We start from the raw sequence: 24,037 nt of genomic DNA, 5'->3' as shown, positions 1-24,037 counted from the left end.
TATCTGGATAAACTATGGATGTAAGTGGGGGTTAAAGTACCCCACTAGTATTGTGTTACTGTCAATTTCTCCTTTTATGGCTGTTAGAAGTTGCCTTACATATTGAGATACTCCTCTACTGGGTGCATATATATTTACAATTGTTATATTTTGTTCTTGGATTGACCTCTTAATCATTATGTAATGTCCTTTGTCGCTTGTAACTGTCTTTATTTTAAAGTCTATTTTGTTGGATATGGATTTTGCTATTCCAGCTTTCTTTTGATTTCTTTTTGCATGGAATAATTTTTGCATCTCCTCACTTTCAGTCTCTGTGTGTCCCTAGCTCTGAAGTGGGTCTCTTGTAGACAGCAAATGTATTGGTCTTGTTTTCATATCCATTCAGCCAATTTCTTTCTTTTGTTTGGAGCATTAATCCATTTACATTTAAGGTAATAATCCATATGTATGTTCTTATTGCCATTTGGTTAATTGTTTTGGATTCATTTTTGTAGATCTTTTTTCTTCCCTTCCTCTTTTGTTGTCTTGTCATTGACTTGATAACTTTCTTTAGTGTTGTGTTTGGATTCCTCTTATCTTTTGTGTGTGTATATCTCTCATACATTTTTGGCTTGTGGTTGCTATGAGCTTTTGACATAGCAGTCTCCATAGATACAAGCTTGCTGTAAGTTGCTGGTCTTTAATTTCAAATGCATTTCCAATATCCTGCATTTGTACTCTCCTCACAATTGCTTGATTTGATATTATGTTTGTATGTTGATGATTTCCTACCTTTTCTGTACTTTTGCCTTTTCTGGTGGGCTTTACCATTCATAAGTTTCCTCTTTCTAGTTGTGGCCTTTTATTTTCCACCCAGAGAAGCTTATTTATGATTTGTTATAAAGCTGGTTTGGTGGTACTGAATTCTCTTAGCTTTTGTTTGTCCCCAAAGCTTTTGATATCTCCATTGAATCTGATGAGAGCCTTGCTGTGTAGAGTATTCTTTGTTGTATGTTCTTCCCTTTCATTACTTTAAATATATCACATAGCTCCCTTATGGCCTGCAGATTTTATAGTGAAAAATCAGCTACTAACAGTGTTGGGGATTCCCTCATATACTATTCATTGCCCTTCCCTTGTTGATTTTAAAATTTTCTATTTATCTCTAATTTTTGTCTGTTTGATTACTACATGTCTCAGCATGTTCCTCCTTGGGATTATGCTGTATGGGACTCTCTTTGCTTCCTTAAGTGAGTGTTCCTTTCCCATGCTAGGAAAATTTTCAGCTATTACCTCATCAAATATTTTCTCAGGCCCTCTCCCTCTTCCCCTTTGGGACCTCTGTAATTCAAATGGTGGTGCATTAATGTTGTCCGAGAGGTCTCTTAAACTGTCCTCTTTTCATCCTTTTTTCTTTATTCTGTTACATGGCAGTGTTTTCCACCAATCTGTCTTCCAGTTCACCATTCATTCTTCTGCATCATTTATTCTGCTATTGATTTATTCTAGTGTATTTTTCATTTCAATTATTGTATTGTTCATCTCTGTTTGTTCTTTAAATCTTCTAGCTCTTTTAAAAACATTTCTTGTGTCTTTTTGGCCTGTACCTCCATTATTTTTCTGAGATCTTGGATGATCTTTAGAATCAATTCTCCTAGTTTTTTTTTTTTTTCAGGTAGATTGCCTATCTCCACTTCACTTAGATATTCTTGTGTAGTTCTATCTTGTTCTCTCATTTCTATTTTTTTTTTTGTCTTTTTGCCATTTCTAGGGCCGCTCCCATGGCATATGATGTTCCCAGGCTAGGGGTCTAATCGGAGCTGTAGCCACTGGCCTGTACCAGAGCCACAGCAACATGGGATCCAAGCCACATCTGGAAACTACACCACAGCTCAGGGCAATGCCGGATCCTTAATCCACTGAGGAAGGCCAGGGATCAAACCCACAACCTCATAGTTCCTAGTTGGATTCGTTAACCACTGAGCCACAATGGGACCTCCCAGAAAGAGAATACCTACATACTTGCAGGTGGATCAACTTGCATATTTGAGAAAACAGTTGTGAACTCAGCATTAGAACAGTTGCAGGTATCAAGAGGATAATGAGTTAATACTCCTAGAACATTATCACATGTTAAAATATAAAATTATTAGTAAAAGCAGAGTCAGTATAAGATGTGGCCACCATATACAGATTTCAAGCTTTTTTTTTAAGAAGAGTCTTAATTTTTTTTTAATTTTTAAATTAAAAAAATTACTTTGTCAGGAGTTCTCTTTGTGGCTAAGTGGAAACAAATCTGACTAGTATCTGTGAGGGTGTGGGTTCAATCCCTGGCCTTGCTCAGTGGGTTGAGGATCCAGCATTGCCATGAGGTGTGGTGTAGGTCACAGATGTGGCCTAGATCCCATGTTGCTGTGGCTGTGGTATAGGCTGGCAGCTGTAGCTTGGATTTGACCCCTAGCCTGGGAACTTTGATATGCCACAGGTGTGGTCCTAAAAGGAAAAATAAATTACTTTGTTGAAGTAAATTGATTTACATTTTGTTAATTTCTGCTGTACAGCAAAGTGAGATATATAAATATATATGTTTAAATATATATATAGGCATACAGTAGGACTTTATTGTTTATTCTATATATAATCATTTGCATCTGTCAATCCCATACTCCCAATCTATCCCTCTCCCACCTCCTCTTCCCTTTGGAAATATTTTTTTCTATGTCTATGAGTCTGTTTCTGTTTTATAGGTAAGTTCATTTGTGTCATATTTTAGATTCCACATATAAGTGATATCCTACGGTATTTGTCCTCTTTCGGACTTCACTTAGTATAATAATCTCTAAGTCCATCCATGTTGCTTCAAATGACATTACTTCATTCTTTTTTATGGCTGAATAGTATTCCATTGTACATATGTACCACATCTTAACCCATTCATCTGTCAATGGACATGTAGGTTGTTTATGTCTTGTCTGTTATGAATGTTGCTGCTATGAACATAGGAGTATATTACCATTTTGAATTATAGTTTTGTTCAGATATATTCCCAAGTATGGGATTGCTGGGTCATATAGTAGTTCAATTTTTAGTTTTCTGAGGAACATCCATACTGTTTTCCATAGCAGTTGTACCAGTTTACATTCTCACCAACAGTAGAAGAGGGTTGCCTTTTCTCCACACCCTCTCTAGCATTTGTTATTTGTGCACTTATTAATGATAGTCATTCTGACTGGTGTGAGGTGGTACCTTATTATAGTTTTAATTTGCATTTCTCTAATAATTAGCATGTTGAGTATTTTTTTGTGTGCCTATTATCCATGTGTATGTCTTCTTTGGACAAATATCTATTTAGGTCTTCTGCCCATTTTTGGATTGATTGGTTTTTTGTTGTTGTTAATGAGCTGTATGAGCTGTTTGTATACTTTGGAAATCAAGTCCTTGTTTGTCTCATCATTTGCAAATATTTTCTCCCAGTGTATAGGTTATCTTTTCATTTTATCTACAGTTTTCTTTGCTGTGCAAAAGCTTATAAGTTTGATGAGGCCCATTTGTTTATTTTTGTTTTTATTTCTATTGCCTTGGGAGACTGACCTAAGAAAATATTTGTATGATTTATGTCAGAGAATGTTTTGCCCACGTTCTCTTCTAGTAGTTTTATGGTGTCATATCCCATATTTAAGTCAAAAGGGAAGTCTTTATTTCAAAGTAGTGTTATAATAAGTTATTTTTTAGGTTTTTACAATAAGATTTCACATAAAAATATACTCAGTATTGATTATGTTTTGCCATGTAACCATTCATGCAATGTCCTAGTAGTTTAGGACAACTTCTGTTAATTGATGAAACAATTTCATGGGTTGGCTGAGATAAATGGGATATTTGAAGTGATTCTTTTGGTTAGAGTCACTTTGATTGGAGTTGGATGATCTAGGATGGCCTTATGTGTTCCATTTTTTGGCAGATTTGTCTATGAGGATCTCAGTTGGATGGCTTGTCTAAGTTCCGCATGACTTCTTGTCCTTTAGTATGCCAACAAAGATTCCTCCTCATGTTAGTCTCAAAGTGTCAAAATGAAAGGAGGAGAGAGAGCAAGCCAGTATATGGAAATGCTTTCCAAGATTACACTTGTATTGTGTCTTCAAGGGGACTGTGGAGGTTTGTTTTGGGAATAGACTTCATGCTGAAACAGGAAGGATGAGTAGGAAGCAGACGAGCTGAAGAAGAATTGGGGTCTGAGGTGGAGGAAAGGGGTTGTTAAGAATGAAGCACAGAGGAATCTAAGAGTGGTCCATTTCAGCAACTTAAACACTTTTTCTAGAGCTGAAACATGAGGAAGGTGATAGGGAGCTGGAAGAGGTAAAGATGGAGAGGAAGGCAAAGGATATATGATGGAGAGGATTGAGGCTACATTTTAGGGACAATGGGAAACCATTGAAGGAATTTAAATAGGGACAAAATAAAATCTGGCTAATGCTCTAGAAGATCAAATTTGTCTATAATTGAAGCTTTGATTAAAAGGAGCAAAACTGTAGTAAAAGAAATTAGTTAGAAAGCTGTTGCAACAACTTCTTGCCTTAATGTCTAATTTTGTCATGTTAGTTTAGCTATTCCAGCCTTCCCCACTTTACTTTGTTATTGTTTTCATAGTCTATGTTTTTTTATCCCTTCCCTTCAAATATATCTCTATCTTTGTATTTATGGCATATCATATAAGTAGCATGTAATTGGGTTTAATATTTATTCAAGTTTGATAGTATTTTTAAAAATTGAATATTTAATCTATTCACCTTTAATGTAATTTAGTGATATATTTAGTTTAAATTTACCATCTCCCTATTTTTTCCCTTCTGTTCTTTGATCCTTTTATTCTCCTTTCTTGCACGTTTTGGATTAAGTAGTTTTTATTCTGTCTCCCTTTCTAATATCTTATTAATTACATACATTTTATTATTCCTTTAATGGTTACCTAGGTATTATAGCATGCATCTTGACTTATTAGAATCCCTTTCAAATTAGTACTTTTCCAACAAATCAGACAATGCAAGGACTTTATAAAACTTTATAAATTGTACACATATTTTTAATCACACAAGACTTTTTTTGTTATTGCTCAATGTTATCTAGATTTATCAATTGTTAAACCTTTTCTGTTGCTTGTTACTGTTTCCTGTATTTGATGCTTCCGTCTGGGATCATGAAGAATCTCTTTAGTATTTCCTTTTGTATAGGTCTGATAGTGATAAACTCTGTCAGTTTTGTTTTTCTGAATAGACCTTATTTGGCCTTTATTTTTTGAGGATACTTTTGTTGGGTATAAAATTTTAGATTGTTGTTTTCTTTTAAAGATCCACTTTTTGCTGGAGATGCCATCCAAGGCAGAAAGAGTGAGTGAAACATCTTGGCATTTCATTTCCTTTCTGTCACTTAACTTTTTCAGTGTTTACCATTACCTGGGCCCAGCCATATGGCAGCAGGAATAGGAGCCCTGGAAGCAGAGCTTGATGTCTTAAGTCCTCTTGTGGCAGGACTCAGAACATAGGGAATGCAACAGATGAGTCTGAAGGCAAGCAGGACACAGACTTGCATAATAGCTAACATTTATGAAGTGTTAACTTTGTACCATGCATCATGTTAACCATATTGCATCAATACTAGCATGTTTATGAAGATAAACTAGATTATGCTACCATTTGAAAGAACAAATAAAAATCTAAGTGGCTTAATGAACACAAAAATTATTTCTCATATGCTTAGCAGAGGCTCATGGTAGTCTCTTCTCCACATACAAGGACCTACACCGATGGCAGCTCTTTAATCTTATAGATTTGTCGTCTGGAATATGGTACCTTTTTGGTTACCACAGAGGGGAAGAGAACCTGGACAATTGTGCCTCGGTTCTTACCTTTTCCTCACAGCCCTCTGAGCAGTACTAATCACATGGCTTCACCTAACCATACAGGTGCTAAGAAATTTTAGAGGTATATGGAGTATCTGGTGAGCATTATTGTAATTGCTGCTCATGGATTATGTCATTTAAGACCCAGTTAACAAAGTCTGAGGACTTATTCCACAGGTCTCTGGAATTTCACTCTGCTACTGGGTTCTCCCTGCCAAATAATTTTTGGGAATTACTCAGTCATTCTTACATCATTACAGCAGTTTCTCCTGGAGGCCACTTGTCACCTCAACCAACCACCTTTTCTCTAGATGCTACATCCCTCTGACCCAAGACATGATTAAACTCTTAAAGCTTATATTTCACTTCTCTGAGGTACATCAGATCTCTCCATTCTCCTCTACTTTTTCCCAAGTTGGACACATAAATCTCAATTAACCTTAAAGAGTACACATAGACAAAACAGTGATATTTAACAAAATTCTACAGACATCTTGGGGATACTAGAAGGGAATTACAACACATAAGAAGAAACCTTAGATGTTAGCTAGACTCCTGCTTCTAGACCATGCCCTTTAATAAGTGGTTTCCTTCTGGCTATGACACTTTTCTTGGACTCCTCAGTCTGCTGTAACATTTGCAGTGGCCAGCCCACAATGGCAGTGTTTTTCCACATCGCTCCCACTCAAGAGGACAGATTTTCTCCTGGCATTCAAGGGACAAGAATTTCTTCCCTCCCTCAGCTTTACAGCCTTTTTCTTCAGGGGAAAATTCAATTCTCACCCACTGTGTGTGGTCTTTCGCTAAGAGCTCAGACAGGACAATCACAAAATTTGACATTTGATTTCCCATTTACCAGAATCTAGATTATACCACCTGAAATAACATCACATTTGGGCTTTCAGTCCAGAGTAGACTTTGGCATTTCCCATCTGGTTCTTTTTAGGTCCCTACTCCCAGCTTAAGGTAAAGATATGCTTCATGACCTATCCTGTCATCATCTGGTTTCTGCTCCTGGTCTCCTATATGTAACTTTGAAATGGAACCCACATGTGCATGTGTGTGCATGCACGTGCAAATGTGCACACACAGACACACGTAAAACAAAGAATAATGTGCAGAGATAATTAAGTCAAAATCATATTTAGGGGAAAAAATATTTGTTTCAAGGGCCAATCCTGCTAAAATCTACCAATTTGTCTTTTTAAACAAAATATGTTAAATGTCTATTTGAGGTATTTACACCTAGGTTAATGGATGAAAATATTCTTTAAAAATGATGTGTGCACACTTGCTTACCTTTGGGTCAAAAGTTTAAAAAAGGATCATTTCCAATTATTGTCTTAAAACAAAGGAAGTTTTTCCCAAAGATAAATGGATGCCTTTACTGGTAATAGAAAATTACTAGCAACTTTTAAAGGACATTTCACTAGTTTTAAAATAAATGTCTGTCCCATCAGATACCTTGCTATACTTGGAACTTGTGCATAGGAAAAGAAAATGAGATAGAGATTGGTATTTATTGTTGTATCATAAATAGTCACAGAATTTTACATATGCTGCTTTCTTTTCAGTCATGCAACTGAAAAGTCTAGAGTATTATAGTCCAATAGAATCTGAACCAGTGTGTAATTTAAAAATTTCTAGCAGTCACATTAAATAAATAGAAAAATGGCAAAATTAACTTTAATAATAATAATATATTTTGCTTAATCTGATAAATCTAAAATAAAGTATATTTAATATATGTTCTATGTAAATCTAAGACATATTCAAATACATAAAGTGTTTACTAATTCCAAATGGCTTATAGTTTGTGAGTCTAGAGGCATGGCTGCATACAGAGATTCAATGAGGCATCAAAGTCCATTTCTCTCCTCAGTTTCTCTCTGCTGCTAGTCCTCTGTTGTCTTCATTCTAAGAGATGCTCTCTCCTCATGGTAGCAAAATGGCTATAGCAGCAACAAGCTATATCTTTTTAGCTTCAGGTCCTGTATCAAAAGGAACATCGTCCTGAACCAGCTGGTTGTGTCCATTCCTTAAGCCATTCCTGGAGTGAGGAGAATATAAAGAAGGCCAAGGTCACATGAACAGCCCCGTCATCCCATCGTACCACACACACTGAGAATAAGAATGGGGAATGTCCTCAGAGGAAAAGTAGATGCTATCACCAGAAAAGTGGCTGGTGCTGGACAAAAAAATACTGAAACAGAAGCAAATAAAAACATTAGAGGTCCTCTCCAAGGATCCACAGAGTGCAGATGGTAACTGAAGCCCAGGTGTTGATGAAACCACTCCGGGGTATGTGGAGAGAGTGTGAGGGGAACAGAGCCCTGAAGGACTTCCAAATCCCAGGGTTAAGCAGAGAAGGAGACTGAAAAGGGGGATGTGGAGGAGCCATGGGACTGATAAAAGGGAAGTGAGGCGGCTGCTACCCCTCAGAAGCCAAAGGTGAGAAATTGTCCTGAGGAGTTGGTGGTGTTTAAGGCACCCAAGATGAGTGTCAAGAAGTGTTTAATAGATTGAAGGACCTTGTCAAGAGCAGTTTTGGTGCAAAAGTGGGACAGAAGGTAGATTGCAGTAGGTCGAGGATCAGTCCAGTGGGAGGTAAGAAAATGCAGTCAAAGTCCAAGAACTCTTTCTAGAAATCTGGGTGTGAATAAGAGGACACGTCTAAGATGGTCGCTTGAGGAGGCTGCCATGCTGAGGAAGGATTTACTAAGTACACTGTATACCATTGATTTCAGTACAGATAACTTTACAGTAAACTAAACATGCAGTACAGTGTAGAACTGGGTTTGAATTCTAGCTCAATGACTGGCAGATATACTACCTTTAGCAGGTTACTTGGCTTTCTTGCCTTAGTTTTCTCATTTGTAAAATGGAAGCAATTAGGCTGATTTCATAGGAAACTTTGAAGGATTAAATGAGATAATGAATGTAGAAAGTATTCAGTAAACATAGTTATTACTGTTGCTCTTCACTAGCCATTGGTGAATGAATCATACTGTTTCTTACTTTGGTGCTATTGTCCTTAGCATCTTCCCTCTACCATCACTCATGCTCACCCTGCAATACCCAAATAAGAGTTACTTTCTCTGTGTTGCTTGTCTGCTCCCCTGTCCATAAATGGCCTTACCACAGATGAAGCAGGACTTTGCCATCCTTATTCTCTATTGCCTTTGAATTCACTTTGCATGCCCACCCACATTGCCCATCTCCAATGCAGATCCATGCTGGTCCCTACCTGCAAGGCCACTCTCTTTTACTAAAGTAGATATAGGTATCCAAACATATCAAGTCTTCCTGCCTGTAACTCCAGAAATTCAGTCTACACAATTCAGAGACCTTCCCTTTTGAACAACTCAGACTTCACCATTTGCATTTCCTTTCTAGCTTTTTTGTTCCTATTGGTGACAGCACAATTCTGTGCAACACTGAAAAGCTGGAGGTACAATTCTCCATGTGTTGCCTTCAGATGACAAATGTATTCTGCTGCTGCCTCGGGCAAAATGCCTTCTCCAAAATACCAATGTCTGTGAATACTTCCTCCTACAAAACTCTAGCTTCACTTACAGAGTGAGGGATTTTATGGATAGAAAGAAAGCAGCATTTCTCTTCCAGATTACTCCGAAGTTCAGTCCTCTATGGTTGCTTTCTGTAATGTACTCTGTAACACTGCTCCTTCACTCAGCTTTTACAGCTGGAGTTAGAGCTGCTCAGGGCCTTCTCAGCAGCTTTTGTTACTTAACTCTTTCCTGCCATCTTACATGTGATGACAGTGACTTGTCTGTGCATGAAGGAGATGTAACAGGCTCCAAGAGGATTCTAACTTTGTGTTGTGTATAATGTCTTGTGTCTTCCTTCTTTCAACACATTCTAATTTTTAAATTCATTTAAACTATAAGAATAAAAAACTTGGGGTATTTTTTCTGACTTCGGTTTTCTCTGTATATCGCTCCCACCTGGGGAAAAATTAAGTGTGGTTATTTTTTCCCTGCATTTCTGACCCACACAAGCTAGGGTGCAGCTGTGCAATGGGGGCAGAGGCTTAAATCCTGGGAATTAATAATCTTCACCTTTCAAATGATGGCAGCTCTTAAGTGACTTCATTTGAAACTTTGGTATAGAAAAGAAGTTCAATAGAGAGTGGGTTTTAGATGTTGCCATTTTGTTGATTATTTCAAAATACTGCTATTGAGATATCATTGCTTAGAAACTAGAGATGGATGGATAGATCAATGGATAGAAAGACCGATAGATTAGATAGGTAGATAGGTAAATAGACAGATAGATAGAACACATCAAATATTTCTGAATTTAAATACTTTGCTGTTTAGATATGTTTATCTCCTGAGAATTTCTGGGAACCTAGAGGATTCAGAAAGACTCTTTGCTGCTGCTAAGGCATAGTCCAGAAGGCACAGAACAGTGTCTGGAATGTAGCAGAGGCACTATAAATGTTTATTGGGGACCTAATGCTCCATTTGGTCTGATTAAGTTAGAGCCAGCTCCTCTGTGCTCTGTCCTTGTCGACAGACTCTCCCAGCCATGGAGGTAAACCAGAACAGACTGATGGATTTCAACCAAAGTTGTTAATCAGTTAACAATTGGCTGTAAAATTATGCTTATGGAAACAAAATGAAAAAACTAAAAACCATATTTGCAGTTGTAGTGTAAAGATATAATTGCTACGCATTTGAGGAAAGAAAGGCCCTTGCAGATTGCAAATGTTATTTTAATACACAGGAACACGCATTAGATTTAGTGAATTTGCTTTGGTCACCAGCAAAATAGAGTTTTTGATTTGGAGGACCAAACTTAATTTTTTTGTTACTGTTGCTATTAATTTTTTTCATTCAAGCATTTGAAAAAATACGGGCTCATGATGAATTAATCAGGCAGTTCTACCACTTACTAGGTATGTGACTTTGGGTAATTAACTCCTTGAGTCTTGATTTTTTTTTCAGTTGTAAAATGGGTGTAAACATCTGTATTTGTGGGATGCTTGGATGAAATGTGTACAAAACATCAAGCAGAGTGCCCGGAAATCAGAATAGGTACACAAATATAGCAGAATTTGCTGTCACAGCTGCTACTGCTCAATACTGGGTGGGCTTAAGCCCCTTGTATTAGTCCTTACTCCAGAGAAACAGAACCAATTGTGTGTGTGTGTGTGTGTGTGTGTGTGTGTGTGTGTGTGTGTGTGGAGAGAGAGAGAGAGAGATAATTTATTTTAAGGAATTGGCTCACACAATTATGGAGACTGGCAAGTCCAAAGTCTGCAGGGTGGGCTAGCAGGCTGGAGACCCAGGAAAGAGCTGTTCTTATAGTTCAAGTCTAAAGGTTGTATGCTGCAAAATTCACTCCTACTTGAGGGATGTCAGGGTTTTAGCTAATTGAGGCTTGCCCACAAGATGGAGGGAAATCTGATTTATTCAAAGTCCGTTGATTTAAATGTTTATCTCATCCAAAAACACCCTCCAGTAAATATCCAGAATAATGTTTGAACACATATCTAGGCACCGTGGCCCAGCCAAGTTGACACATAAAATTAACCATCACACCTCCTTCCTTTATTCAACACTGCATTGGATGAAGAGCCCTCTTGATGGGTTTCCGCTTCCACTTTTGTTACTTCTAGTGCATTTATAAAGAGTAGCAAAAAATGAAACTTGGATTCCTTCTCTTTCATGCTTAAATCCAATAGCCTCCCACTGCACTTAGAATAAAAGCCAGGTTCTTATCAGTGCTTATAAGGCATTGCATGACCCGGCTTGCTCTGACCTTGCTTTACTAGAACCATCTGCTCTTGCTCTCCTTCTGTATTACTTAAGGTAATGCTAGCCGCAATAACTGATAAAGCCTGGAATCTCAGTGGCTTAAAACAACAGAAGTTTATATGGTAGGCAGTCTCAGACATGGCTCCCAAAGATCTCTGCATCCTGGTATTTATGCCCTAGTGTAATCCCTTCCCCCAAGTATGGGCTGTATTTAGTGACTTGCTTCTAACAAACAGAATATGGTAAAAAGTAATAGGATGTCACTTCAGTGATTAGGTTGCAAAAGATTGTGACTTCTGTCTTGCTGGCACTTTCTGTCTCTGATGCTTTGTGTGCATTTGTTCTAATGAAGAAAGTTGGGGAGTTCCAGTCATGGATCAGTGGAAATGAATCTGACTGGTATGCATGAGGATGCAGGTTCCATCCCTGGCCTCACTTAGTGGGTTAAAGATTCAGCATTGCCATGAGCTGTGGTGTAGGTGGCAGACACAGCTCAGATCTGGCATTGCTGTGGCTATGGTGTAGGCCAGTGGCTACAGCTCTGATTTGACTCTTAGCCTGTGAACCTCCACATGCCACAGGTACAGCCCTAAAAAGATAAGAAGAGGAAGAAGAGGAGGAAGAGGAGGAGGATGAGGAAGAAGAGGAAGAGGAAAGGTTGGAAGGATGTATGTAGCAAGGAACTGAGTCTCAAAGTCCAGTAGCCCTCAAGGAACTGAGTTGTGTCAATAACCACAGAAGTGAGCTTGGAAGCAGATTTTTCCCCCTTTAAAACTGCAGCTGAGACCATGGCTTTGGAAAATGCTTGATCCAAGCCTTGTTGAGAGTAAAGCAGAGGCTTGAACTATGCCATGCCCAGATTCCTGACTCACAGAAATTGTGATAATAAATAAGTGTTGTTTGGGGTAATCTGTCACACAGGAATTGATAACTAATGCACATTATATATTCAATTGGCACCTGGGAAGAGGGGATCTGCTCCATGCAGTCGTTTAGGAACCTGGACTGCAGAAACTCTGTTGTCTTCACCAAATGATTTCAAGGTCTTTCTGAGTGTCAGTATCCAGTCATCAAATGAAGAAAGAGAAATAGTGAAGGCTTGAGGGTGATGATTGAGTCTGGCCTATGCAGGTGGTCCCTAATTTATGATGGTTTGCCTTATGATTATTAGACATTATGGTGGTGCAAAAGTGATAAACCTTTATTAGAAACATTGCTAGAGTTCCTGTTGTGGCCCAGTAGGTTAAGAACCTGACATAGTGTCCATGAGGATGTGGGCTCCATCCCTGGCCTCACTCAGTGGGTTAAGGATCTGACATTGCTGCAAGGTGCAGCATAGGTAGCAGATGAGGCTTGGATCCAGTGTTGCTGTGGCCATGGTGTAGGGTGGCAGCTGCAGCTCTGATTCTACCCCTAGCCCAGGAACTTTAATATGCCGTGGGTGTGGCCCTAAAAGGAAAAAAAAGAAATATTACTTCAAATTTTGAATTTTGATCTTTTCCTGGGCTAGCAATGTATTCGCTTGTGATGCTGGAAAAATGGCAGCTCCCAGTCAGCCTCACAGTTATGAGGTTAAATAACCAATATGTTTGCAAGCATCCTGTACTCACACAACCATTCTGGGTTTCACTTTCAGTACAGCATTCAATGAATTACATGAGATATTTAAGCTTTATTGTAAAAAGGCTTTGTGTTAGATGATCTTTGCCCATCTGTAGGCTAATGTAAATGTTCTAAGCACATGTAAGGTAGGCTAGATGAAGTATAGTATTCAGTAATTTAGGCATGTTAAGACGTTTTTGTTTTTTTAAATTATTTAAAAAATTTTATTGAAATATTTTTCATTTACAGTGTGTTTCAACAAAGTGGTTCAGTTATACATATATATATACACACACATACATATATATACACACACACATACATATATATATATATTCTTCTTCAGATTCTTTTCTCCACTATAAGTTATTAAAGATATTGAGTATTATTCCCTGTGCTATAGAAGTCCTTGTTGGTTATCTATTTTATATACAGTAGTATGTATATTTTAAAACCAAATAGGAGTTCCCGTCGTGGTGCAGTGATTAATGAATCTGACTAGGAACCATGAGGTTGTGGGTTCGATCCCTGGCCTTGCTCAGTGGGTTAAGGATCTGGCATTGCCGTGAGCTGTGGTGTAGGTACAGATGCAGCTCAGATTCCACGTTGCTGTGGCTCTGGTGTAGACCGGTGGCTACAGCTCCGATTTCACCCCTAGCCTGGAAACCTCCATATGCCACGGGAAGCGGCCCTAGAAAAGGCAAAAAGACAAATAAATAAATAAATAAGTAAATAAAACCAAATATCCCTCCCACCTTTTCACTTTGGTAATCATAAATTTGTTTTCTATGTCTGTGAGTCTATTTCTATTTTATAAATAAGTTCATATACATCATGTTTTAAGATTCCACATGTAAATGATATCAAATGATATTTGTCTTTGACTTACTTCACTTAGTATGATAAACTCTAGGTCCATCCATGTTGCTGCAAATGGCATTGTTTCATTCTTTTTTATGACTGACTAATAATCCACTGCATGTATATACTACATCATCTTTATCCCTCTGTCAATAGACATTTAGGTTGCTTCCATGCTGTGGCTATTGTAAATAGTGCTGCTATGAACACTGGGATGTATGCATCTTTGGGAATTACAGTTTTCTCTGGATATTTGCCCAGAAGTGAGATTGCTGGATCATATGGTAGTCCTATTTTTAGTTTTTAAAGACCTTCCATACTGTTCTCTATAGTGGTTGTACCAATTGACAATCCCACCAATGGTGTAGGAGGATTCCCTTTTCTTCACACCATCTCCAGCATTTTATTATTTGTTGACTTTTTGACAATGACCATAATGACAGGTGTGAGGTGATAGCTCTTCATTGTCTTTATTTGCATTTCTCTAATAATTACTGATGTTGAGCATCTTTTCATATGCTTTTTGGCCATGAGTATATTTTCTTTTATATATATATATAATGGTTTTTATTTATTTTTTCATTATAGCCTGGTTTACAGTGTTCTTTCAATTTTCTACTGTACAGCATGGTGACCCATTTATACATATATGTACAGATTCTTTTTTCTCACATTATCATGCTCCATCATAAGTGACTAGATACAGTTCCCAGTGCTACACAGCAGGATCTGATTGCTAACCCATTCCAAAAGCAATAGTCTGCATCTGTTAACCCCAAGTTCCCAATCCATCCTGCTCCCTCCCCCTTCTCCTTGGCAACCACAAATCTCTTCTCTAAGCTGATGATTTTCTTTTCTTGGGAAAGCTTCATTTGTGCCGAATATTAGATTCCAGGTATAAGTGATATCACATGGTATTTGTCTTTCTCTTTTTGACTTACATCACACAGTATGAGAGTCTCTAGTTCCATCCATATTGCCGCAAATGGCATTATTTTGTTCCTTTTTATGGCTGAGTAGTATTCCATTGTGTATCTGTCCCACATCTTCTTAATCCATTCATCTGTCAATGGACATCTAGGTTGTTTCCATGTCTTGGCTATTGTGAATAGTGCTGCAATGAACATGCGGGTGCATATGTCTTTTTCAAGGAAAGTTTTGTCCAGGCATATGCCCAGGAGTGCGATTGCTGGGTCCTATGGTAGTTCTATGCACAGATTTCTGAGGTACCTCCATACTGTTCTCCATAGTGGTTGTACCAGCTTACATTCCCACCAACAGTGCAGGAGGGTTCCCTTTTCTTCACATCCCCTCTAGCATTTGTTATTTGTGGACTTATTAATGATGGCCATTCTGACTGGTGTGAGGTGCTACCTCATGGTAGTTTTGATTTGTATTTCTCTAGTAATCAGTGATGTTGAGCATTTTTTCATGTGCTTGTCAGCCATCTGTATATCTTTGGAGAAATGTCTGTTCAGGTCTTTTGCCCATTTTTCACTTGTGTTGGATTTATTGCTGTTGAGTTGTATAAGTTGTTTGTATATTTTAGAGATTAAGCCCTTGTCAGTTGCATCATTTGAAACTATTTTCTCCCACTCTGTAAGTTGTCTTTTTGTTTTCTTCTTGGTTTCCTTTGCTGTGCAAAAGCTTGTCAGTTTAGTTAGGTCCCACTGGTTTATTTTTGCTTTTATTTCTGTTGCTTTGGGAGACTTACCTGAGAAAACACTTGTAAGATGAATGTCAGAGAATGTTTTGCCTATGTTCTCTTCTAGGAGTTGATGGTGTCTTGTTTTACGTTTATGTCTTTAAGCCATTCTGAGTTTATTTTTGTGCATGGCATGAGGGTATGTTCTAGTTTCATTGATTTGCATGCAGCTCCCCAGGTTTCCCAGCAATACTTGCTGAAAAGACTTTCTTTTCCCCGTTTTATGTTCTTGCCTCCTTTGTCAAAGATTAATTGACCATAGGTGTCTGGGTTTATTTCTGGGTTCTCTATTCTGTTCCATTGGTCTGTGTGTCTATTTTGGTACCAGTGCCACACTGTCTTGATGACTGTGGCTATGTAATATTACCTGGAGTCTCTAATATTGCCTCTTGCTTGGTTTTTGTTCCTCAGAGTGCTTTGGCAATTCTGGGTCTTTTGTGGTTCTATATAAATTTTTGGATTGTTTGTTCTAGATCTGTGAAAAATGTCGTGGGTAATTTGATAGGGATTGTATTGAATCTGTAGATTGCTTTGGGTAGTATGGCCATTTTTACAGTATTAATTTTTCTGACCCAGGAGCATGGAATATCTTTCCATTTGTTTGAATCCTCTTTAATTTCCTTGATTAAAGTTTTATAGTTCTCAGCATATAAGTCCTTTGCCTCCTTGGGTATTCCCAGGTATTTGATTTTTGGTGGTGTAATTTTAAAAGGTATTGTATTTTTGTATTCCTTTTCTAATATTTCATTGTTAGTATACAGAAATGAGACTGATTTCTGGATGTTAATCTTATACCCTGCTACTTTGCTGAATTTGTTGATCAGGTCAAGTAGTTTTTGAGTTGAGTCCTTAGGGTTTTCTATATATAGTATCATGTCATCTGCATACAATGATAGTTTTACCTCTTCTCTTCCTATTTGGATGCCTTTTATTTCTTTTGTTTGTCTAATTGCTGTGGCTTATGTGTATATTTTCATTGGAGAAATGTCTATTTAGATCTTCTGCACATTATTTGATTAGATTATGTTGCTCATTTTTTGATATTGAGCTGTATGAGCTGTTTGCATATCTTGGAGGTAATTCTTAATGGGTCACTTTATTTGCAAAGATTTTCTCCCCTTCTGTGAATTGTTTTTTCATTTTGTTCATGGTTTCCTTTGCTGTGCCAAACCTTTTAAGTTTAATTAGGTCTCGGTAATTTATTTTTGTGTTAATTTTCACTAATATAGGAGGTGGATCAAAAAAGCTATTACTGCGATTTATGTTAAACAGTGTTCTGCCTATGGTTTTCTCTAAAGTTTTTGTAGTATCCAGTGTTATGTTTTGGTCTTAAATCCATTTTCAGTTTATTTTTGTGTATGGTGTTAGAGAATGTTCTAGTTTCATTCTTTTATGTGTAGCTGTCCAGTTTTCCCAGCACCATTTATTGAAGAGATTTTCTTTTTTCCATTGTATACCCTCACCTTCTTTGTCATAGATTGCTTGACCATAGATGCATGGGTTTATTTCTGGGCTTTCTATCCTGCTTCATTGATCTATATTTCTGGGTTTTTTTTGTGCCAGTACCATATGGTTTTGATGATTGTAGCTTTGTAGTATAATATGAAGTCAGGTGCATAATTCCTCCAGCTTTCTTTCTCAAGATTGTTTGGCTATTTGGGATCTTTTGTGTTTCCATACAAATTAAAAAAAATTTTTTTGTTCTAAGTTCTGTGAAAAATGCCCATTGGTATTTGATAGGAATTCTGTTGAATCTGTTGATTGCTTTGGGTAATATAGTTATTTTAACAATAGTGATTCTTCCAGTCCAAGAACATGGTATAGCATTCCATTTGTGTTACCTTCAGTTTCTTTCATTAGGTTATTTTGGTTTTCAGACTCTAGGTCTTTTGCCTCCCTACATATGTTTATTCCTAGGTATTTTATTATTTTGATGTGATGGTAAATGGGATTGTTTCCTTGATTTCTCTTTCTGGTCTTTCTTTGTTAGTGTATAGGAATGCAAGAGATTTCTGTGTGTTAATTTTGTACCTGCAACTTACTGAATTTATCAATGAGCTCTAGTAGCTTTCTGGCAGCATCTTTAGGATTTTTCCATATATGGTATCATGTCATCTCCAAACAGTAACAGTTTTACTTCTTCTTTACCAGTTTGTATTCCTTCTAGTTCTTTTTCTTCTCTGATTGCTGTGGCTAGGACTTCCAAAACTAGGTTGAATAAAAGTGGCAAGAGTGGACATCCTTGTCGTGTTTTTGATCTTAGAGGAAATGCTTGCAGCTTTTCACTGTTGAGTATGATGTTAGCTGTGGGTTTGTTATAGATGGCCTTTATTATGTTGAGGTAGGTTCCTTCTATGCCTACTTTCTGGAGAATTTTTTAATCAGAAGTGTGCATTGAATTTTGTCAGGAGTTTTTTCTGCATCTATTGAGATGATCCTATGGTTTTTATCCTTCAGTGTATTAATGTGGTGTATCACACTGATTTATTTGTGAATATTGAAGAATCCTTGCATCCCTGGGATACATCTCACTTGATCATGGTGTATGATCCTTTTAATGTGTTGTTGGATTTGGTTTACAGTATTTTGTTGAGGATTTTACCATCTGTGTTTATTAGTGATATTGGCCTGTATTTTCTTTTTTGGGGTTTGGTATCTTTGTCTGGTTTTGCTATCAGGGTGATGGTGGCCTCATAGAATGAGTTTGGGAGTGTTCCTTTATCTGCAATTTTTAGTTTCAGAAGGGTAAGTATTAATTCCTCTCTAAATATTTGATAGAATTCAACTCTGAAGCCATCTCTGGTCCTGGACTTTTGTTTGTTGGAAAATTTTAAATCACAGATTCAATTTCATTATTTGCAATTGGTCTGTTCATTTTTCTGTTTCTTCCTGGTTCATTCTTGGGAGATTGCATCTTTCTAAGAATTTGTCTATTCCTTCCAGATTGTTCATTTTATTGGCATATAATTGCTTGTAGTCTTATGGTCCTTTGTATTTCTATTGTCTCTTGTAACATCTCCTTTTTAACTTCTAATTTTATTGATTTGAGCCCTCTCTTTTCTTCTTGATGAATCTGGCTAAGGGTTTATCAATTTTGCCTCTCTTTTCAAAGAACCAGCTTTTAGTTTTATTGATCTTTTCCTTTGTTTCCCTAGCATCTATATCATTTATTTCTGCTCTGATCTTTACAATTTCTTTTCTTTTACTGACTTTGGGTTTTGTTTGTTCTTCATTCTCTAATTGCTTTAAGTGTATGGTTAGATTTTTCCTGTTTCCTGAGGTAAGCTTGTTATCACTATAAACTTTCTTCTTAGAATTGCTTTTGCAGTGTCCCTTAGGTTTCGGATTTCTGTGTTCTCATTTTCATTTCTCTAGTTAATTTTTTATTTCTAATTTGATTTCTTTAGTTACCCATTGGTTATTTAGTAACATATTGTTTGGCCTCAAGTGTTTGTGTTTCCTCACAATTTTTTTTCTTATTGCTAATTTCTAATATCATAGCATTGTGGTCAGAAAAGATGCTTGATCTGAGTTCAATTTTCTTAAATTTATTGAGGTTTGCCTTGTGACCCAGCATGTGATGTGTCCTGGAGAATGTTCCATGTACACTTGTATTCTCCTGCTTGTGGTTGGAACATGCTATAAATATCAACATCCAACTGGCCCAATATGTCATGTATTTCATGTGTTTCCTTATTGCTTTTCTGTCTGGATGATCTGTCTATTGATGTAAGTGGGATATTAAAGTCCCGCACTGTTATCATGTTACTGTCAGCTTCTCCTTTTATGGCTCTTAGCAGTTGCCTTATATATTGATGTGCTCCTATGTTGGGTGCATATATAATTGTTGATCATTATATAGTGTCCTTTGTCTCTTGTAACTATCTTTATTTTAAAGTCTGTTTTGTCTGATGAGTATTGCTACTGCAGCTTTCTTTGATTTCCATTTGCATGGAATAAATTTTTCCATTCCCTCACTTTCAGGCCATGTGTGTCCCTAGATCTGAAGTGGGTCTCTTTCAGACAGCAAATGTATGGGTCTTGCTTTTGTATACATTTAGTCAATCTGTGTCTTTTGGATGGAGCACTTAATCTATTTACATTTAAGGAAATTATCAACATATGTTTTTATTGCCATTGTGTTGTTTTATTTTTGTAGGTCTTTTTTATTCCTTTCCTCTTTTGTTCTCTTCTGACTTGATAACTATGTTTAGTGTTGTGTTTGGATTCCTTTTATATCTTTTGTTTGTCTATCTAGTAGGTTTTTGGGTTTATGGTTACCATGAGGTTTCAATATAGCAATCTATATATGTACACAATTGTTTTAAGTTGCTGGTCTTCAATTTCAAATAAATCTCAAATATCCTTTTCTCATGATTACTGATTTAGATATTGTATTTGTCTATGGGTGATTCCTACCTTTGCTTTACTTTTGCCTTTATTGGTGAGCTTTCCCATTTGGAATTTCTTGTTTCTGGTTGTGGCCTTTTCTTTTCTACCTAGAAAAGTTCTTTTAGCATTTATTGTAAAGCTGGTTTGATGATGCTAAATTCTCTTAGCTTTTGCTTGCCTGTAAAGCATTTGATTTCTCTGTCAAATCTGAACAAAAGCCTTGCTGGGTAGAGTATTCTTTGCTGTAGGTTTTTCCTTTCATCACTTTAAATATATCATGCCACTCCCTGCTGGCCTGTAGAGTTTCTGCCTAAAAAATCAGCTGATAACATAACAAGGATTCCCTTGTATGTTATTTGCTGCTTTTCCCTCATTGCTTTTAATATTTTCTCTTTGCCTTTAATTTTTGTAAGTTTTATTACTATGTGTCTTAGCATATTCCTCCTTGGATTAATCCTGTATAGGACTCTCTGTGCTTCCTGAACTGGGTTAACTGTTTCTTTTCATATGTTAGGGAAATTTTATCCTCAAATATTATCTCAGGCCCTTTCTCTTTCCTCCTAGGACTCCTGTAATACAAACATTCGTGCATTTGACATTGTCCTAGAGTTTTCTTTAACTGTCCTTGGTTCTTTTATTCTTTTTTCTGTTTCAAGGCAGTGATTTCAACCACTCTAGCACACTTATTTGTTCTTCTGCCTCATTTATTATGAAATTGATTCCTTCTAGTATATTTTTCATTTCAGTTATTGTATTCCTCAACTGTTTGGCTGTTATGTTTTCTGTTTGTTGAAAACTTCTTTAAAAAAAAAAGACTTGGTGTTCCTGTTGTGGCTCAGTGGTTAACAAATCCAACTAAGAACCATGAGGTTGCGGGTTTGATCCCTGGCCTTGCTCAATGGGTTAAGGATCCAGTGTTGCCGTGAGCTGTGATGTAGGTCACAGATGTGGCTTGGATCCCACGTTGCTGTGGCTGTGGTATAGGCCAGCAGCTGCAGGTCTGATTTGACCCCTAGCCTGGGAACCTCCATATGTCATGGGAGCAGCCCAAGAAATGGCAAAAAGACAAAAAAAAAAAAAAACCCAAAACAAAAAAAACTTCTTTGACTTCTCTGTGCATCCATTCTTTTCCCAAGTTCTTGAATCATCTTTTTTTTTTTTATTTTTTATTTTTTTTTATTTTTAATTAAAAAATTTTTTTTTGTCTTTTTAGGGCCACACCTGCAGCATATGGAGGATCCCAGGCCAGGGATTGAATCAGATTTACAGCTGCCAGCCTACACCGCAGCCACAGCAATGCCAGATCTGAGCCACATCTGCAACCTACACCACAGCTCATGGCAATGCTGGATCCTTAACCCACTGAGCGAGGTCAGGGATTGAGCCTGCGTCCTAGTGTATACAGTCATATTTGTTTCTGCCGAGCCATGACTGGAACTCCTGGATCATATTTATGATCACTACTCTGAACTCTTTCTCAGGTAGATTGCCTGTCTCCATGTCAGTTAGTTGTTCTTCTGGGGTTTTATTTTGTTTCTTCTTTTGGAATTTATTTTTATGCCATCACATAAATTCTGTCTAAATTTCTATTTGTATTTTTATGTATGTGAAAGGTTAGTGATGTTTCACAAGCTTAGAGAAATGGCCCTCTGTAGGGAATGTCTTATGTGTCCCAGCAGTACTCTTTCCTCTTGTCACCCAAAGTCCAGAGACCAGCTGGTCCCAGGTTAGGTTTCATGATTTGGGGGCTTTGGTGGGGGGGGGGGAGGGCTGTGCCCAAGGCATGCAAAAGTTCCTAGGCCAGGGACCAAACTCATATCACAGCTGTAACCAGCCACAGCAATGGCAACATGGGATCCTTAACCCACTGACCCATGAGAGAACTCCCCAGGGGAGGTTCTGACCTGTGTTTTTGGACTCAGTTCCATAGGATGTGGAAATCTAATTGTCTTCTTGTGTTTGCCCTCTGGTGGGCGTGAGGCTGGTCTAGAGCCTTGTGTAGGCTTCCTGGTGGGAGGGTCCAGTTCCTGCCCAGTGGTGGGTGAAGCTGGGTATTGGCCCTCTTCATGACAGGCCATGCCAAGGGGCATGTCTAGAGGTGGCTCTGGGCTCAGGAAATCTTTAGGTAGTCTATCTGCTAATGGGTGAGGCTGTGTTCCCACGCTATTAATTGTTTAGCTTGAGGCATCCCAGTCTTAAGAGTCTACAGGGTATTGGGTGAGGCAAGGTTTTGATGATAATTACCCAAGCAAGATATTTGCCTCCATAAAGTGTTCAAATAGAAAAACACTCGCAGATAACTTGCACCATCAGCTTTTCTGACTCTGCAGAGAGCCACAGATACCCTTGTTTCCCCACAGCACCCTGCAAGACCAGCAGGTATGTCTGACTCAAGTTCCTATTAAGTCACCAGTTTCTGGTGTGCATAAGATCTTGGGTGTGCCCTCCAGGAGTGGAGCTCTCTTTCCCCTAGTCCTGAGGATCTCCTGTGTTTTAACCCTTCTGGCCTTCAAAGCTATATGCTCTGTGGTGGCTCCTCCTCTCAGTGGCAGATCTCCAGGCTGGGGATCCTGAGCTGCTGTGAGAGAACTTCTCTGACGTAATTATTCTCCAGTTTGTGGGTCACCACCCTCCCTAGGGTGGGGAGGGAATGGGATTTGATTATATTGTGAGTGCACCCCTCCCACCTCTTGTTGTGGTTTCTTTGTCTCTGGATATAGAATATCTTTTTTGGTTTGTTCCAGTATTTTTTGTTAGTGGTTCTTCAGCAGTTTACTGTGTTTTGCTATTCTTACGGGATGAGGTGTGCTCAAGTTCCTTCCACTCTGCCATCTTTTTCCAGATCCTTCTAAAGGTATTTTTGACTTGGTATAGTTTTAACTTATGAGTGGTTTATTGAGACATAACCCCATAGTAAGCTGAGAAAGATCTATATTACTCTTTGGTCACAATCAAGTCATATGGTCTCACCTATCTAGGTGGGCTGGGAAATGCAGTCTCTGGCTGAGCAGTCACTTCACCTTCTGATTACAAATCAAAACTGAAAGGAGAAGTTTGGTGGAGAGATAGTGGGTCTCAGCCATGTCCCTAAACCTGATTTTTCTGTTATAGGACATGACAAGCTTTGTCCTCCCCTTAGGGTCTCTGCTCTTCTTTTTGCATGAAATGCATTCCCCACATGGTTAGCTCCCTCTCATCTTATAAAGAGTGGTTTAAATGACACTTCTTTCCTTTGTGTCCTACATAGAATAAGCTTCCCTCTTCAATATTTTTAACTGCTGCTCCTTATTTCTTTCAAATGTAACACTTAGTATAAATCGTACTTATAAGTCATTGTTTTTCACTGCCTCTGTTGCTCAAAGTGTAAGCTCCACGAAGGCATGATTGTGTGAATCTTGTTCATCATTTTATTCTTGCATGGGAGATAAAGGACACAGCCAATATAAGAAACACAGACCAGTCAAGCTTTTGGCTAGTAGTGCCCTAAGAGACTTTGGAACCAGAGAGGCTTGTGTATTTTCTATATTATCCCCAAATGGATCAACTCATTGTAAGCAAACCATTTCTAATAGTCTGTTAAAAATGACTCAGTAGGTGGGAACTTCCCTCTGCATGGGTTTATGGTCCCAGCTCTGGGAAGACGTTAGCATCTCCCCAGCATCTTTTACAGAGAGCAATGAAATAAAGAAATTAAATTGTTCTATGGGCCTCCAGAGTAAATGTCTTGTAAAGTTCCAGAGTGGGGAAAGGATAGCAGCAATTGTTGGCCATTGTGTTTTCCCCTTATGCAGAGGTGTTGGGAGACTTTACAAAGGGCAG

At 37.9% G+C, this 24,037-nt stretch overlaps 1 long non-coding RNA gene across 1 annotated transcript in view; it reads left to right on the top strand.

Moving 5' to 3' along the window:
- LOC110257213 (uncharacterized) overlaps positions 1 to 24,037 on the top strand; it is a 149,495-nt gene that overhangs the window by 115,937 nt on the left and 9,521 nt on the right. The window lies entirely within an intron of this gene.

The sequence above is a fragment of the Sus scrofa genome, chromosome 16 (assembly GCF_054392235.1).
Source record: "Sus scrofa isolate SSC_HxYL_T2T_F1_AM1 chromosome 16, Sscrofa_HxYL_maternal_Yorkshire_Landrace_v2.0, whole genome shotgun sequence".
In the NCBI taxonomy this organism is placed as follows: domain Eukaryota; kingdom Metazoa; phylum Chordata; class Mammalia; order Artiodactyla; family Suidae; genus Sus; species Sus scrofa.
The sequence above is the reverse complement of the archived record's forward strand: the minus strand, read 5'-3'. Positions and strand labels throughout refer to the sequence as shown.